The 13,074-nt window shown below is 47.3% G+C and overlaps 24 non-coding genes across 24 annotated transcripts; all 24 read right to left on the minus strand.

The window, feature by feature from the left end:
* Window positions 1-262: 262 nt before the first annotated feature.
* LOC112195527 lies at window positions 263-381 on the minus strand. Its single transcript, XR_002934589.1, has one exon. It is a non-coding gene; the product is annotated as a 5S ribosomal RNA (ribosomal RNA).
* Window positions 382-800: 419 nt separating this feature from the next.
* On the minus strand, window positions 801-919 carry LOC112195498. Its single transcript, XR_002934562.1, has one exon. It is a non-coding gene; the product is annotated as a 5S ribosomal RNA (ribosomal RNA).
* A 413-nt stretch (window positions 920-1,332) lies between these two features.
* LOC112195538 lies at window positions 1,333-1,451 on the minus strand. The gene has a single exon (XR_002934599.1). It is a non-coding gene; the product is annotated as a 5S ribosomal RNA (ribosomal RNA).
* A 413-nt stretch (window positions 1,452-1,864) lies between these two features.
* LOC112195548 lies at window positions 1,865-1,983 on the minus strand. The gene has a single exon (XR_002934605.1). It is a non-coding gene; the product is annotated as a 5S ribosomal RNA (ribosomal RNA).
* Window positions 1,984-2,400: 417 nt separating this feature from the next.
* Window positions 2,401-2,519, minus strand: LOC112195559. The gene has a single exon (XR_002934618.1). It is a non-coding gene; the product is annotated as a 5S ribosomal RNA (ribosomal RNA).
* Window positions 2,520-2,936: 417 nt separating this feature from the next.
* On the minus strand, window positions 2,937-3,055 carry LOC112195571. Its single transcript, XR_002934629.1, has one exon. It is a non-coding gene; the product is annotated as a 5S ribosomal RNA (ribosomal RNA).
* Window positions 3,056-3,474: 419 nt separating this feature from the next.
* On the minus strand, window positions 3,475-3,593 carry LOC112195584. Its single transcript, XR_002934637.1, has one exon. It is a non-coding gene; the product is annotated as a 5S ribosomal RNA (ribosomal RNA).
* Window positions 3,594-4,010: 417 nt separating this feature from the next.
* Window positions 4,011-4,129, minus strand: LOC112195595. The gene has a single exon (XR_002934648.1). It is a non-coding gene; the product is annotated as a 5S ribosomal RNA (ribosomal RNA).
* Window positions 4,130-4,546: 417 nt separating this feature from the next.
* LOC112195607 lies at window positions 4,547-4,665 on the minus strand. The gene has a single exon (XR_002934660.1). It is a non-coding gene; the product is annotated as a 5S ribosomal RNA (ribosomal RNA).
* Window positions 4,666-5,082: 417 nt separating this feature from the next.
* LOC112195618 lies at window positions 5,083-5,201 on the minus strand. Its single transcript, XR_002934674.1, has one exon. It is a non-coding gene; the product is annotated as a 5S ribosomal RNA (ribosomal RNA).
* A 416-nt stretch (window positions 5,202-5,617) lies between these two features.
* On the minus strand, window positions 5,618-5,736 carry LOC112195625. Its single transcript, XR_002934682.1, has one exon. It is a non-coding gene; the product is annotated as a 5S ribosomal RNA (ribosomal RNA).
* A 415-nt stretch (window positions 5,737-6,151) lies between these two features.
* On the minus strand, window positions 6,152-6,270 carry LOC112195626. Its single transcript, XR_002934683.1, has one exon. It is a non-coding gene; the product is annotated as a 5S ribosomal RNA (ribosomal RNA).
* Window positions 6,271-6,685: 415 nt separating this feature from the next.
* LOC112195521 lies at window positions 6,686-6,803 on the minus strand. Its single transcript, XR_002934584.1, has one exon. It is a non-coding gene; the product is annotated as a 5S ribosomal RNA (ribosomal RNA).
* A 415-nt stretch (window positions 6,804-7,218) lies between these two features.
* Window positions 7,219-7,337, minus strand: LOC112195627. The gene has a single exon (XR_002934684.1). It is a non-coding gene; the product is annotated as a 5S ribosomal RNA (ribosomal RNA).
* A 411-nt stretch (window positions 7,338-7,748) lies between these two features.
* Window positions 7,749-7,867, minus strand: LOC112195628. The gene has a single exon (XR_002934686.1). It is a non-coding gene; the product is annotated as a 5S ribosomal RNA (ribosomal RNA).
* A 417-nt stretch (window positions 7,868-8,284) lies between these two features.
* LOC112195629 lies at window positions 8,285-8,403 on the minus strand. The gene has a single exon (XR_002934687.1). It is a non-coding gene; the product is annotated as a 5S ribosomal RNA (ribosomal RNA).
* A 417-nt stretch (window positions 8,404-8,820) lies between these two features.
* On the minus strand, window positions 8,821-8,939 carry LOC112195630. Its single transcript, XR_002934688.1, has one exon. It is a non-coding gene; the product is annotated as a 5S ribosomal RNA (ribosomal RNA).
* Window positions 8,940-9,354: 415 nt separating this feature from the next.
* LOC112195632 lies at window positions 9,355-9,473 on the minus strand. The gene has a single exon (XR_002934690.1). It is a non-coding gene; the product is annotated as a 5S ribosomal RNA (ribosomal RNA).
* Window positions 9,474-9,886: 413 nt separating this feature from the next.
* LOC112195633 lies at window positions 9,887-10,005 on the minus strand. The gene has a single exon (XR_002934692.1). It is a non-coding gene; the product is annotated as a 5S ribosomal RNA (ribosomal RNA).
* A 417-nt stretch (window positions 10,006-10,422) lies between these two features.
* On the minus strand, window positions 10,423-10,541 carry LOC112195634. The gene has a single exon (XR_002934693.1). It is a non-coding gene; the product is annotated as a 5S ribosomal RNA (ribosomal RNA).
* Window positions 10,542-10,954: 413 nt separating this feature from the next.
* Window positions 10,955-11,073, minus strand: LOC112195635. Its single transcript, XR_002934694.1, has one exon. It is a non-coding gene; the product is annotated as a 5S ribosomal RNA (ribosomal RNA).
* A 415-nt stretch (window positions 11,074-11,488) lies between these two features.
* Window positions 11,489-11,607, minus strand: LOC112195636. The gene has a single exon (XR_002934695.1). It is a non-coding gene; the product is annotated as a 5S ribosomal RNA (ribosomal RNA).
* A 413-nt stretch (window positions 11,608-12,020) lies between these two features.
* On the minus strand, window positions 12,021-12,139 carry LOC112195637. Its single transcript, XR_002934696.1, has one exon. It is a non-coding gene; the product is annotated as a 5S ribosomal RNA (ribosomal RNA).
* A 411-nt stretch (window positions 12,140-12,550) lies between these two features.
* Window positions 12,551-12,669, minus strand: LOC112195638. Its single transcript, XR_002934698.1, has one exon. It is a non-coding gene; the product is annotated as a 5S ribosomal RNA (ribosomal RNA).
* Window positions 12,670-13,074: the final 405 nt, after the last annotated feature.

Raw genomic sequence — 13,074 nt, forward strand, 5'->3', positions numbered from 1 at the left:
CCCGTTCTGTTAGCTATTCATAAAAATAAAAAATAGTGAGTTGTCAGAATATAATTCTTCGGTCGAACAGAGCCCAAGAGCCCCAAGGCCCAAGGCCAATCTTTTTGACGTCTTAATATATATATGCCTGCTGTGTACGATCGCCGCGCAAGTCGCATGAGCCTTAGAAGAGCTTGACCGAATTGGTGCACGAGCAAAGTAGCCGAAATCAAAAGGAGCGGAAAAAAAAATATTGTGAAATGAGAAATCAAAGGCAAAAGGAGGGGTGCAACACGAGGACTTCCCAGGAGGTCACCCATCCTAGTACTGCTCTCGCCCAAGCAAGCTTAACTTCGGAGTTCTGATGGGATCCGGTGCATTATTGCTGGTATGATCGCACCCGTTAGTGTATGCAGAATCAATTTATATAAAGGCTTCGTCTCACTTCTCTAGAGCGCTTGAACAAAAACGACAAAGGGGATTTGTCGGGTCCCGTACGTTGCGCCATCTCCATCACCTCCATGCCCGGCTAGGGTAGCCCCGCCCCCGTCCCCGTTCTGTTAGCTATTCATAAAAATAAAAAATAGTGAGCTGTCAGAATATAATTCTTCGGTCGAACAGGGCCCAAGAGCCCCAAGGCCCAAGGCCAATCTTTTTGACGTCTTAATATATATATATATATATGCCTGCTGTGTACGATCGCCGCGCAAGTCGCATGAGCCTTAGAAGAGCTTGACCGAATTGGTGCACGAGCAAAGTAGCCGAAATCAAAAGGAGCGGAAAAAAAAATATTGTGAAATGAGAAATCAAAGGCAAAAAGAGGGGTGCAACACGAGGAATTCCCAGGAGGTCACCCATCCTAGTACTGCTCTCGCCCAAGCAAGCTTAACTTCGGAGTTCTGATGGGATCCGGTGCATTATTGCTGGTATGATCGCACCCGTTAGTGTATGCAGAATCAATTTATATAAAGGCTTCGTCTCACTTCTCTAGAGCGCTTGAACAAAAACGACAAAGGGGATTTGTCGGGTCCCGTACGTTGCGCCATCTCCATCACCTCCATGCCCGGCTAGGGTAGCCCCGCCCCCGTCCCCGTTCTGTTAGCTATTCATAAAAATAAAAAATAGTGAGTTGTCAGAATATAATTCTTCGGTCGAACAGAGCCCAAGAGCCCCAAGGCCCAAGGCCAATCTTTTTGACGTCTTAATATATATATATGCCTGCTGTGTACGATCGCCGCGCAAGTCGCATGAGCCTTAGAAGAGCTTGACCGAATTGGTGCACGAGCAAAGTAGCCGAAATCAAAAGGAGCGGAAAAAAAAATATTGTGAAATGAGAAATCAAAGGCAAAAAGAGGGGTGCAACACGAGGACTTCCCAGGAGGTCACCCATCCTAGTACTGCTCTCGCCCAAGCAAGCTTAACTTCGGAGTTCTGATGGGATCCGGTGCATTATTGCTGGTATGATCGCACCCGTTAGTGTATGCAGAATCAATTTATATAAAGGCTTCGTCTCACTTCTCTAGAGCGCTTGAACAAAAACGACAAAGGGGATTTTTCGGGTCCCGTACGTTGCGCCATCTCCATCACCTCCATGCCCGGCTAGGGTAGCCCCGCCCCCGTCCCCGTTCTGTTAGCTATTCATAAAAATAAAAAATAGTGAGTTGTCAGAATATAATTCTTCGGTCGAACAGAGCCCAAGAGCCCTAAGGCCCAAGGCCAATCTTTTTGACGTCTTAATATATATATATGCCTGCTGTGTACGATCGCCGCGCAAGTCGCATGAGCCTTAGAAGAGCTTGACCGAATTGGTGCACGAGCAAAGTAGCCGAAATCAAAAGGAGCGGAAAAAAAAATATTGTGAAATGAGAAATCAAAGGCAAAAAGAGGGGTGCAACACGAGGACTTCCCAGGAGGTCACCCATCCTAGTACTGCTCTCGCCCAAGCAAGCTTAACTTCGGAGTTCTGATGGGATCCGGTGCATTATTGCTGGTATGATCGCACCCGTTAGTGTATGCAGAATCAATTTATATAAAGGCTTCGTCTCACTTCTCTAGAGCGCTTGAACAAAAACGACAAAGGGGATTTGTCGGGTCCCGTACGTTGCGCCATCTCCATCACCTCCATGCCCGGCTAGGGTAGCCCCGCCCCCGTCCCCGTTCTGTTAGCTATTCATAAAAATAAAAAATAGTGAGTTGTCAGAATATAATTCTTCGGTCGAACAGAGCCCAAGAGCCCCAAGGCCCAAGGCCAATCTTTTTGACGTCTTAATATATATATATATATGCCTGCTGTGTACGATCGCCGCGCAAGTCGCATGAGCCTTAGAAGAGCTTGACCGAATTGGTGCACGAGCAAAGTAGCCGAAATCAAAAGGAGCGGAAAAAAAAATATTGTGAAATGAGAAATCAAAGGCAAAAAGAGGGGTGCAACACGAGGACTTCCCAGGAGGTCACCCATCCTAGTACTGCTCTCGCCCAAGCAAGCTTAACTTCGGAGTTCTGATGGGATCCGGTGCATTATTGCTGGTATGATCGCACCCGTTAGTGTATGCAGAATCAATTTATATAAAGGCTTCGTCTCACTTCTCTAGAGCGCTTGAACAAAAACGACAAAGGGGATTTGTCGGGTCCCGTACGTTGCGCCATCTCCATCACCTCCATGCCCGGCTAGGGTAGCCCCGCCCCCGTCCCCGTTCTGTTAGCTATTCATAAAAATAAAAAATAGTGAGTTGTCAGAATATAATTCTTCGGTCGAACAGAGCCCAAGAGCCCCAAGGCCCAAGGCCAATCTTTTTGACGTCTTAATATATATATATATATGCCTGCTGTGTACGATCGCCGCGCAAGTCGCATGAGCCTTAGAAGAGCTTGACCGAATTGGTGCACGAGCAAAGTAGCCGAAATCAAAAGGAGCGGAAAAAAAAATATTGTGAAATGAGAAATCAAAGGCAAAAAGAGGGGTGCAACACGAGGACTTCCCAGGAGGTCACCCATCCTAGTACTGCTCTCGCCCAAGCAAGCTTAACTTCGGAGTTCTGATGGGATCCGGTGCATTATTGCTGGTATGATCGCACCCGTTAGTGTATGCAGAATCAATTTATATAAAGGCTTCGTCTCACTTCTCTAGAGCGCTTGAACAAAAACGACAAAGGGGATTTGTCGGGTCCCGTACGTTGCGCCATCTCCATCACCTCCATGCCCGGCTAGGGTAGCCCCGCCCCCGTCCCCGTTCTGTTAGCTATTCATAAAAATAAAAAATAGTGAGTTGTCAGAATATAATTCTTCGGTCGAACAGAGCCCAAGAGCCCCAAGGCCCAAGGCCAATCTTTTTGACGTCTTAATATATATATATATATATGCCTGCTGTGTACGATCGCCGCGCAAGTCGCATGAGCCTTAGAAGAGCTTGACCGAATTGGTGCACGAGCAAAGTAGCCGAAATCAAAAGGAGCGGAAAAAAAAATATTGTGAAATGAGAAATCAAAGGCAAAAAGAGGGGTGCAACACGAGGACTTCCCAGGAGGTCACCCATCCTAGTACTGCTCTCGCCCAAGCAAGCTTAACTTCGGAGTTCTGATGGGATCCGGTGCATTATTGCTGGTATGATCGCACCCGTTAGTGTATGCAGAATCAATTTATATAAAGGCTTCGTCTCACTTCTCTAGAGCGCTTGAACAAAAACGACAAAGGGGATTTGTCGGGTCCCGTACGTTGCGCCATCTCCATCACCTCCATGCCCGGCTAGGGTAGCCCCGCCCCCGTCCCCGTTCTGTTAGCTATTCATAAAAATAAAAAATAGTGAGTTGTCAGAATATAATTCTTCGGTCGAACAGAGCCCAAGAGCCCCAAGGCCCAAGGCCAATCTTTTTGACGTCTTAATATATATATATATATGCCTGCTGTGTACGATCGCCGCGCAAGTCGCATGAGCCTTAGAAGAGCTTGACCGAATTGGTGCACGAGCAAAGTAGCCGAAATCAAAAGGAGCGGAAAAAAAAATATTGTGAAATGAGAAATCAAAGGCAAAAAGAGGGGTGCAACACGAGGACTTCCCAGGAGGTCACCCATCCTAGTACTGCTCTCGCCCAAGCAAGCTTAACTTCGGAGTTCTGATGGGATCCGGTGCATTATTGCTGGTATGATCGCACCCGTTAGTGTATGCAGAATCAATTTATATAAAGGCTTCGTCTCACTTCTCTAGAGCGCTTGAACAAAAACGACAAAGGGGATTTGTCGGGTCCCGTACGTTGCGCCATCTCCATCACCTCCATGCCCGGCTAGGGTAGCCCCGCCCCCGTCCCCGTTCTGTTAGCTATTCATAAAAATAAAAAATAGTGAGTTGTCAGAATATAATTCTTCGGTCGAACAGAGCCCAAGAGCCCCAAGGCCCAAGGCCAATCTTTTTGACGTCTTAATATATATATATATATGCCTGCTGTGTACGATCGCCGCGCAAGTCGCATGAGCCTTAGAAGAGCTTGACCGAATTGGTGCACGAGCAAAGTAGCCGAAATCAAAAGGAGCGGAAAAAAAAATATTGTGAAATGAGAAATCAAAGGCAAAAAGAGGGGTGCAACACGAGGACTTCCCAGGAGGTCACCCATCCTAGTACTGCTCTCGCCCAAGCAAGCTTAACTTCGGAGTTCTGATGGGATCCGGTGCATTATTGCTGGTATGATCGCACCCGTTAGTGTATGCAGAATCAATTTATATAAAGGCTTCGTCTCACTTCTCTAGAGCGCTTGAACAAAAACGACAAAGGGGATTTGTCGGGTCCCGTACGTTGCGCCATCTCCATCACCTCCATGCCCGGCTAGGGTAGCCCCGCCCCCGTCCCCGTTCTGTTAGCTATTCATAAAAATAAAAAATAGTGAGTTGTCAGAATATAATTCTTCGGTCGAACAGAGCCCAAGAGCCCCAAGGCCCAAGGCCAATCTTTTTGACGTCTTAATATATATATATATATGCCTGCTGTGTACGATCGCCGCGCAAGTCGCATGAGCCTTAGAAGAGCTTGACCGAATTGGTGCACGAGCAAAGTAGCCGAAATCAAAAGGAGCGGAAAAAAAAATATTGTGAAATGAGAAATCAAAGGCAAAAAGAGGGGTGCAACACGAGGACTTCCCAGGAGGTCACCCATCCTAGTACTGCTCTCGCCCAAGCAAGCTTAACTTCGGAGTTCTGATGGGATCCGGTGCATTATTGCTGGTATGATCGCACCCGTTAGTGTATGCAGAATCAATTTATATAAAGGCTTCGTCTCACTTCTCTAGAGCGCTTGAACAAAAACGACAAAGGGGATTTGTCGGGTCCCGTACGTTGCGCCATCTCCATCACCTCCATGCCCGGCTAGGGTAGCCCCGCCCCCGTCCCCGTTCTGTTAGCTATTCATAAAAATAAAAAATAGTGAGTTGTCAGAATATAATTCTTCGGTCGAACAGAGCCCAAGAGCCCCAAGGCCCAAGGCCAATCTTTTTGACGTCTTAATATATATATATATATGCCTGCTGTGTACGATCGCCGCGCAAGTCGCATGAGCCTTAGAAGAGCTTGACCGAATTGGTGCACGAGCAAAGTAGCCGAAATCAAAAGGAGCGGAAAAAAAATATTGTGAAATGAGAAATCAAAGGCAAAAAGAGGGGTGCAACACGAGGACTTCCCAGGAGGTCACCCATCCTAGTACTGCTCTCGCCCAAGCAAGCTTAACTTCGGAGTTCTGATGGGATCCGGTGCATTATTGCTGGTATGATCGCACCCGTTAGTGTATGCAGAATCAATTTATATAAAGGCTTCGTCTCACTTCTCTAGAGCGCTTGAACAAAAACGACAAAGGGGATTTGTCGGGTCCCGTACGTTGCGCCATCTCCATCACCTCCATGCCCGGCTAGGGTAGCCCCGCCCCCGTCCCCGTTCTGTTAGCTATTCATAAAAATAAAAAATAGTGAGTTGTCAGAATATAATTCTTCGGTCGAACAGAGCCCAAGAGCCCCAAGGCCCAAGGCCAATCTTTTTGACGTCTTAATATATATATATATGCCTGCTGTGTACGATCGCCGCGCAAGTCGCATGAGCCTTAGAAGAGCTTGACCGAATTGGTGCACGAGCAAAGTAGCCGAAATCAAAAGGAGCGGAAAAAAAAATATTGTGAAATGAGAAATCAAAGGCAAAAAGAGGGGTGCAACACGAGGACTTCCCAGGAGGTCACCCATCCTAGTACTGCTCTCGCCCAAGCAAGCTTAACTTCGGAGTTCTGATGGGATCCGGTGCATTATTGCTGGTATGATCGCACCCGTTAGTGTATGCAGAATCAATTTATATAAAGGCTTCGTCTCACTTCTCTAGAGCGCTTGAACAAAAACGACAAAGGGGATTTGTCGGGTCCCGTACGTTGCGCCATCTCCATCACCTCCATGCCCGGCTAGGGTAGCCCCGCCCCCGTCCCCGTTCTGTTAGCTATTCATAAAAATAAAAAATAGTGAGTTGTCAGAATATAATTCTTCGGTCGAACAGAGCCCAAGAGCCCCAAGGCCCAAGGCCAATCTTTTTGACGTCTTAATATATATATATATGCCTGCTGTGTACGATCGCCGCGCAAGTCGCATGAGCCTTAGAAGAGCTTGACCGAATTGGTGCACGAGCAAAGTAGCCGAAATCAAAAGGAGCGGAAAAAAAAATATTGTGAAATGAGAAATCAAAGGCAAAAAGAGGGGTGCAACACGAGGACTTCCCAGAGGTCACCCATCCTAGTACTGCTCTCGCCCAAGCAAGCTTAACTTCGGAGTTCTGATGGGATCCGGTGCATTATTGCTGGTATGATCGCACCCGTTAGTGTATGCAGAATCAATTTATATAAAGGCTTCGTCTCACTTCTCTAGAGCGCTTGAACAAAAACGACAAAGGGGATTTGTCGGGTCCCGTACGTTGCGCCATCTCCATCACCTCCATGCCCGGCTAGGGTAGCCCCGCCCCCGTCCCCGTTCTGTTAGCTATTCATAAAAATAAAAAATAGTGAGTTGTCAGAATATAATTCTTCGGTCGAACAGAGCCCAAGAGCCCCAAGGCCCAAGGCCAATCTTTTTGACGTCTTAATATATATATATATGCCTGCTGTGTACGATCGCCGCGCAAGTCGCATGAGCCTTAGAAGAGCTTGACCGAATTGGTGCACGAGCAAAGTAGCCGAAATCAAAAGGAGCGGAAAAAAAAATATTGTGAAATGAGAAATCAAAGGCAAAAAGAGGGGTGCAACACGAGGACTTCCCAGGAGGTCACCCATCCTAGTACTGCTCTCGCCCAAGCAAGCTTAACTTCGGAGTTCTGATGGGATCCGGTGCATTATTGCTGGTATGATCGCACCCGTTAGTGTATGCAGAATCAATTTATATAAAGGCTTCGTCTCACTTCTCTAGAGCGCTTGAACAAAAACGACAAAGGGGATTTGTCGGGTCCCGTACGTTGCGCCATCTCCATCACCTCCATGCCCGGCTAGGGTAGCCCCGCCCCCGTCCCCGTTCTGTTAGCTATTCATAAAAATAAAAAATAGTGAGTTGTCAGAATATAATTCTTCGGTCGAACAGAGCCCAAGAGCCCCAAGGCCCAAGGCCAATCTTTTTGACGTCTTAATATATATATGCCTGCTGTGTACGATCGCCGCGCAAGTCGCATGAGCCTTAGAAGAGCTTGACCGAATTGGTGCACGAGCAAAGTAGCCGAAATCAAAAGGAGCGGAAAAAAAAATATTGTGAAATGAGAAATCAAAGGCAAAAAGAGGGGTGCAACACGAGGACTTCCCAGGAGGTCACCCATCCTAGTACTGCTCTCGCCCAAGCAAGCTTAACTTCGGAGTTCTGATGGGATCCGGTGCATTATTGCTGGTATGATCGCACCCGTTAGTGTATGCAGAATCAATTTATATAAAGGCTTCGTCTCACTTCTCTAGAGCGCTTGAACAAAAACGACAAAGGGGATTTGTCGGGTCCCGTACGTTGCGCCATCTCCATCACCTCCATGCCCGGCTAGGGTAGCCCCGCCCCCGTCCCCGTTCTGTTAGCTATTCATAAAAATAAAAAATAGTGAGTTGTCAGAATATAATTCTTCGGTCGAACAGAGCCCAAGAGCCCCAAGGCCCAAGGCCAATCTTTTTGACGTCTTAATATATATATATATATGCCTGCTGTGTACGATCGCCGCGCAAGTCGCATGAGCCTTAGAAGAGCTTGACCGAATTGGTGCACGAGCAAAGTAGCCGAAATCAAAAGGAGCGGAAAAAAAAATATTGTGAAATGAGAAATCAAAGGCAAAAAGAGGGGTGCAACACGAGGACTTCCCAGGAGGTCACCCATCCTAGTACTGCTCTCGCCCAAGCAAGCTTAACTTCGGAGTTCTGATGGGATCCGGTGCATTATTGCTGGTATGATCGCACCCGTTAGTGTATGCAGAATCAATTTATATAAAGGCTTCGTCTCACTTCTCTAGAGCGCTTGAACAAAAACGACAAAGGGGATTTGTCGGGTCCCGTACGTTGCGCCATCTCCATCACCTCCATGCCCGGCTAGGGTAGCCCCGCCCCCGTCCCCGTTCTGTTAGCTATTCATAAAAATAAAAAATAGTGAGTTGTCAGAATATAATTCTTCGGTCGAACAGAGCCCAAGAGCCCCAAGGCCCAAGGCCAATCTTTTTGACGTCTTAATATATATATATATATGCCTGCTGTGTACGATCGCCGCGCAAGTCGCATGAGCCTTAGAAGAGCTTGACCGAATTGGTGCACGAGCAAAGTAGCCGAAATCAAAAGGAGCGGAAAAAAAAATATTGTGAAATGAGAAATCAAAGGCAAAAAGAGGGGTGCAACACGAGGACTTCCCAGGAGGTCACCCATCCTAGTACTGCTCTCGCCCAAGCAAGCTTAACTTCGGAGTTCTGATGGGATCCGGTGCATTATTGCTGGTATGATCGCACCCGTTAGTGTATGCAGAATCAATTTATATAAAGGCTTCGTCTCACTTCTCTAGAGCGCTTGAACAAAAACGACAAAGGGGATTTGTCGGGTCCCGTACGTTGCGCCATCTCCATCACCTCCATGCCCGGCTAGGGTAGCCCCGCCCCCGTCCCCGTTCTGTTAGCTATTCATAAAAATAAAAAATAGTGAGTTGTCAGAATATAATTCTTCGGTCGAACAGAGCCCAAGAGCCCCAAGGCCCAAGGCCAATCTTTTTGACGTCTTAATATATATATATATGCCTGCTGTGTACGATCGCCGCGCAAGTCGCATGAGCCTTAGAAGAGCTTGACCGAATTGGTGCACGAGCAAAGTAGCCGAAATCAAAAGGAGCGGAAAAAAAAATATTGTGAAATGAGAAATCAAAGGCAAAAAGAGGGGTGCAACACGAGGACTTCCCAGGAGGTCACCCATCCTAGTACTGCTCTCGCCCAAGCAAGCTTAACTTCGGAGTTCTGATGGGATCCGGTGCATTATTGCTGGTATGATCGCACCCGTTAGTGTATGCAGAATCAATTTATATAAAGGCTTCGTCTCACTTCTCTAGAGCGCTTGAACAAAAACGACAAAGGGGATTTGTCGGGTCCCGTACGTTGCGCCATCTCCATCACCTCCATGCCCGGCTAGGGTAGCCCCGCCCCCGTCCCCGTTCTGTTAGCTATTCATAAAAATAAAAAATAGTGAGTTGTCAGAATATAATTCTTCGGTCGAACAGAGCCCAAGAGCCCCAAGGCCCAAGGCCAATCTTTTTGACGTCTTAATATATATATATGCCTGCTGTGTACGATCGCCGCGCAAGTCGCATGAGCCTTAGAAGAGCTTGACCGAATTGGTGCACGAGCAAAGTAGCCGAAATCAAAAGGAGCGGAAAAAAAAATATTGTGAAATGAGAAATCAAAGGCAAAAAGAGGGGTGCAACACGAGGACTTCCCAGGAGGTCACCCATCCTAGTACTGCTCTCGCCCAAGCAAGCTTAACTTCGGAGTTCTGATGGGATCCGGTGCATTATTGCTGGTATGATCGCACCCGTTAGTGTATGCAGAATCAATTTATATAAAGGCTTCGTCTCACTTCTCTAGAGCGCTTGAACAAAAACGACAAAGGGGATTTGTCGGGTCCCGTACGTTGCGCCATCTCCATCACCTCCATGCCCGGCTAGGGTAGCCCCGCCCCCGTCCCCGTTCTGTTAGCTATTCATAAAAATAAAAAATAGTGAGTTGTCAGAATATAATTCTTCGGTCGAACAGAGCCCAAGAGCCCCAAGGCCCAAGGCCAATCTTTTTGACGTCTTAATATATATATATATATGCCTGCTGTGTACGATCGCCGCGCAAGTCGCATGAGCCTTAGAAGAGCTTGACCGAATTGGTGCACGAGCAAAGTAGCCGAAATCAAAAGGAGCGGAAAAAAAAATATTGTGAAATGAGAAATCAAAGGCAAAAAGAGGGGTGCAACACGAGGACTTCCCAGGAGGTCACCCATCCTAGTACTGCTCTCGCCCAAGCAAGCTTAACTTCGGAGTTCTGATGGGATCCGGTGCATTATTGCTGGTATGATCGCACCCGTTAGTGTATGCAGAATCAATTTATATAAAGGCTTCGTCTCACTTCTCTAGAGCGCTTGAACAAAAACGACAAAGGGGATTTGTCGGGTCCCGTACGTTGCGCCATCTCCATCACCTCCATGCCCGGCTAGGGTAGCCCCGCCCCCGTCCCCGTTCTGTTAGCTATTCATAAAAATAAAAAATAGTGAGTTGTCAGAATATAATTCTTCGGTCGAACAGAGCCCAAGAGCCCCAAGGCCCAAGGCCAATCTTTTTGACGTCTTAATATATATATATGCCTGCTGTGTACGATCGCCGCGCAAGTCGCATGAGCCTTAGAAGAGCTTGACCGAATTGGTGCACGAGCAAAGTAGCCGAAATCAAAAGGAGCGGAAAAAAAAATATTGTGAAATGAGAAATCAAAGGCAAAAAGAGGGGTGCAACACGAGGACTTCCCAGGAGGTCACCCATCCTAGTACTGCTCTCGCCCAAGCAAGCTTAACTTCGGAGTTCTGATGGGATCCGGTGCATTATTGCTGGTATGATCGCACCCGTTAGTGTATGCAGAATCAATTTATATAAAGGCTTCGTCTCACTTCTCTAGAGCGCTTGAACAAAAACGACAAAGGGGATTTGTCGGGTCCCGTACGTTGCGCCATCTCCATCACCTCCATGCCCGGCTAGGGTAGCCCCGCCCCCGTCCCCGTTCTGTTAGCTATTCATAAAAATAAAAAATAGTGAGTTGTCAGAATATAATTCTTCGGTCGAACAGAGCCCAAGAGCCCCAAGGCCCAAGGCCAATCTTTTTGACGTCTTAATATATATATATATGCCTGCTGTGTACGATCGCCGCGCAAGTCGCATGAGCCTTAGAAGAGCTTGACCGAATTGGTGCACGAGCAAAGTAGCCGAAATCAAAAGGAGCGGAAAAAAAAATATTGTGAAATGAGAAATCAAAGGCAAAAAGAGGGGTGCAACACGAGGACTTCCCAGGAGGTCACCCATCCTAGTACTGCTCTCGCCCAAGCAAGCTTAACTTCGGAGTTCTGATGGGATCCGGTGCATTATTGCTGGTATGATCGCACCCGTTAGTGTATGCAGAATCAATTTATATAAAGGCTTCGTCTCACTTCTCTAGAGCGCTTGAACAAAAACGACAAAGGGGATTTGTCGGGTCCCGTACGTTGCGCCATCTCCATCACCTCCATGCCCGGCTAGGGTAGCCCCGCCCCCGTCCCCGTTCTGTTAGCTATTCATAAAAATAAAAAATAGTGAGTTGTCAGAATATAATTCTTCGGTCGAACAGAGCCCAAGAGCCCCAAGGCCCAAGGCCAATCTTTTTGACGTCTTAATATATATATATGCCTGCTGTGTACGATCGCCGCGCAAGTCGCATGAGCCTTAGAAGAGCTTGACCGAATTGGTGCACGAGCAAAGTAGCCGAAATCAAAAGGAGCGGAAAAAAAAATATTGTGAAATGAGAAATCAAAGGCAAAAAGAGGGGTGCAACACGAGGACTTCCCAGGAGGTCACCCATCCTAGTACTGCTCTCGCCCAAGCAAGCTTAACTTCGGAGTTCTGATGGGATCCGGTGCATTATTGCTGGTATGATCGCACCCGTTAGTGTATGCAGAATCAATTTATATAAAGGCTTCGTCTCACTTCTCTAGAGCGCTTGAACAAAAACGACAAAGGGGATTTGTCGGGTCCCGTACGTTGCGCCATCTCCATCACCTCCATGCCCGGCTAGGGTAGCCCCGCCCCCGTCCCCGTTCTGTTAGCTATTCATAAAAATAAAAAATAGTGAGTTGTCAGAATATAATTCTTCGGTCGAACAGAGCCCAAGAGCCCCAAGGCCCAAGGCCAATCTTTTTGACGTCTTAATATATATATGCCTGCTGTGTACGATCGCCGCGCAAGTCGCATGAGCCTTAGAAGAGCTTGACCGAATTGGTGCACGAGCAAAGTAGCCGAAATCAAAAGGAGCGGAAAAAAAAATATTGTGAAATGAGAAATCAAAGGCAAAAAGAGGGGTGCAACACGAGGACTTCCCAGGAGGTCACCCATCCTAGTACTGCTCTCGCCCAAGCAAGCTTAACTTCGGAGTTCTGATGGGATCCGGTGCATTATTGCTGGTATGATCGCACCCGTTAGTGTATGCAGAATCAATTTATATAAAGGCTTCGTCTCACTTCTCTAGAGCGCTTGAACAAAAACGACAAAGGGGATTTGTCGGGTCCCGTACGTTGCGCCATCTCCATCACCTCCATGCCCGGCTAGGGTAGCCCCGCCCCCGTCCCCGTTCTGTTAGCTATTCATAAAAATAAAAAATAGTGAGTTGTCAGAATATAATTCTTCGGTCGAACAGAGCCCAAGAGCCCCAAGGCCCAAGGCCAATCTTTTTGACGTCTTAATATATATATGCCTGCTGTGTACGATCGCCGCGCAAGTCGCATGAGCCTTAGAAGAGCTTGACCGAATTGGTGCACGAGCAAAGTAGCCGAAATCAAAAGGAGCGGAAAAAAAAATATTGTGAAATGAGAAATCAAAGGCA

The sequence above is a fragment of the Rosa chinensis genome, chromosome 3 (genome assembly GCF_002994745.2).
Source record: "Rosa chinensis cultivar Old Blush chromosome 3, RchiOBHm-V2, whole genome shotgun sequence".
Classification (NCBI taxonomy): Eukaryota; Viridiplantae; Streptophyta; class Magnoliopsida; order Rosales; family Rosaceae; genus Rosa; species Rosa chinensis.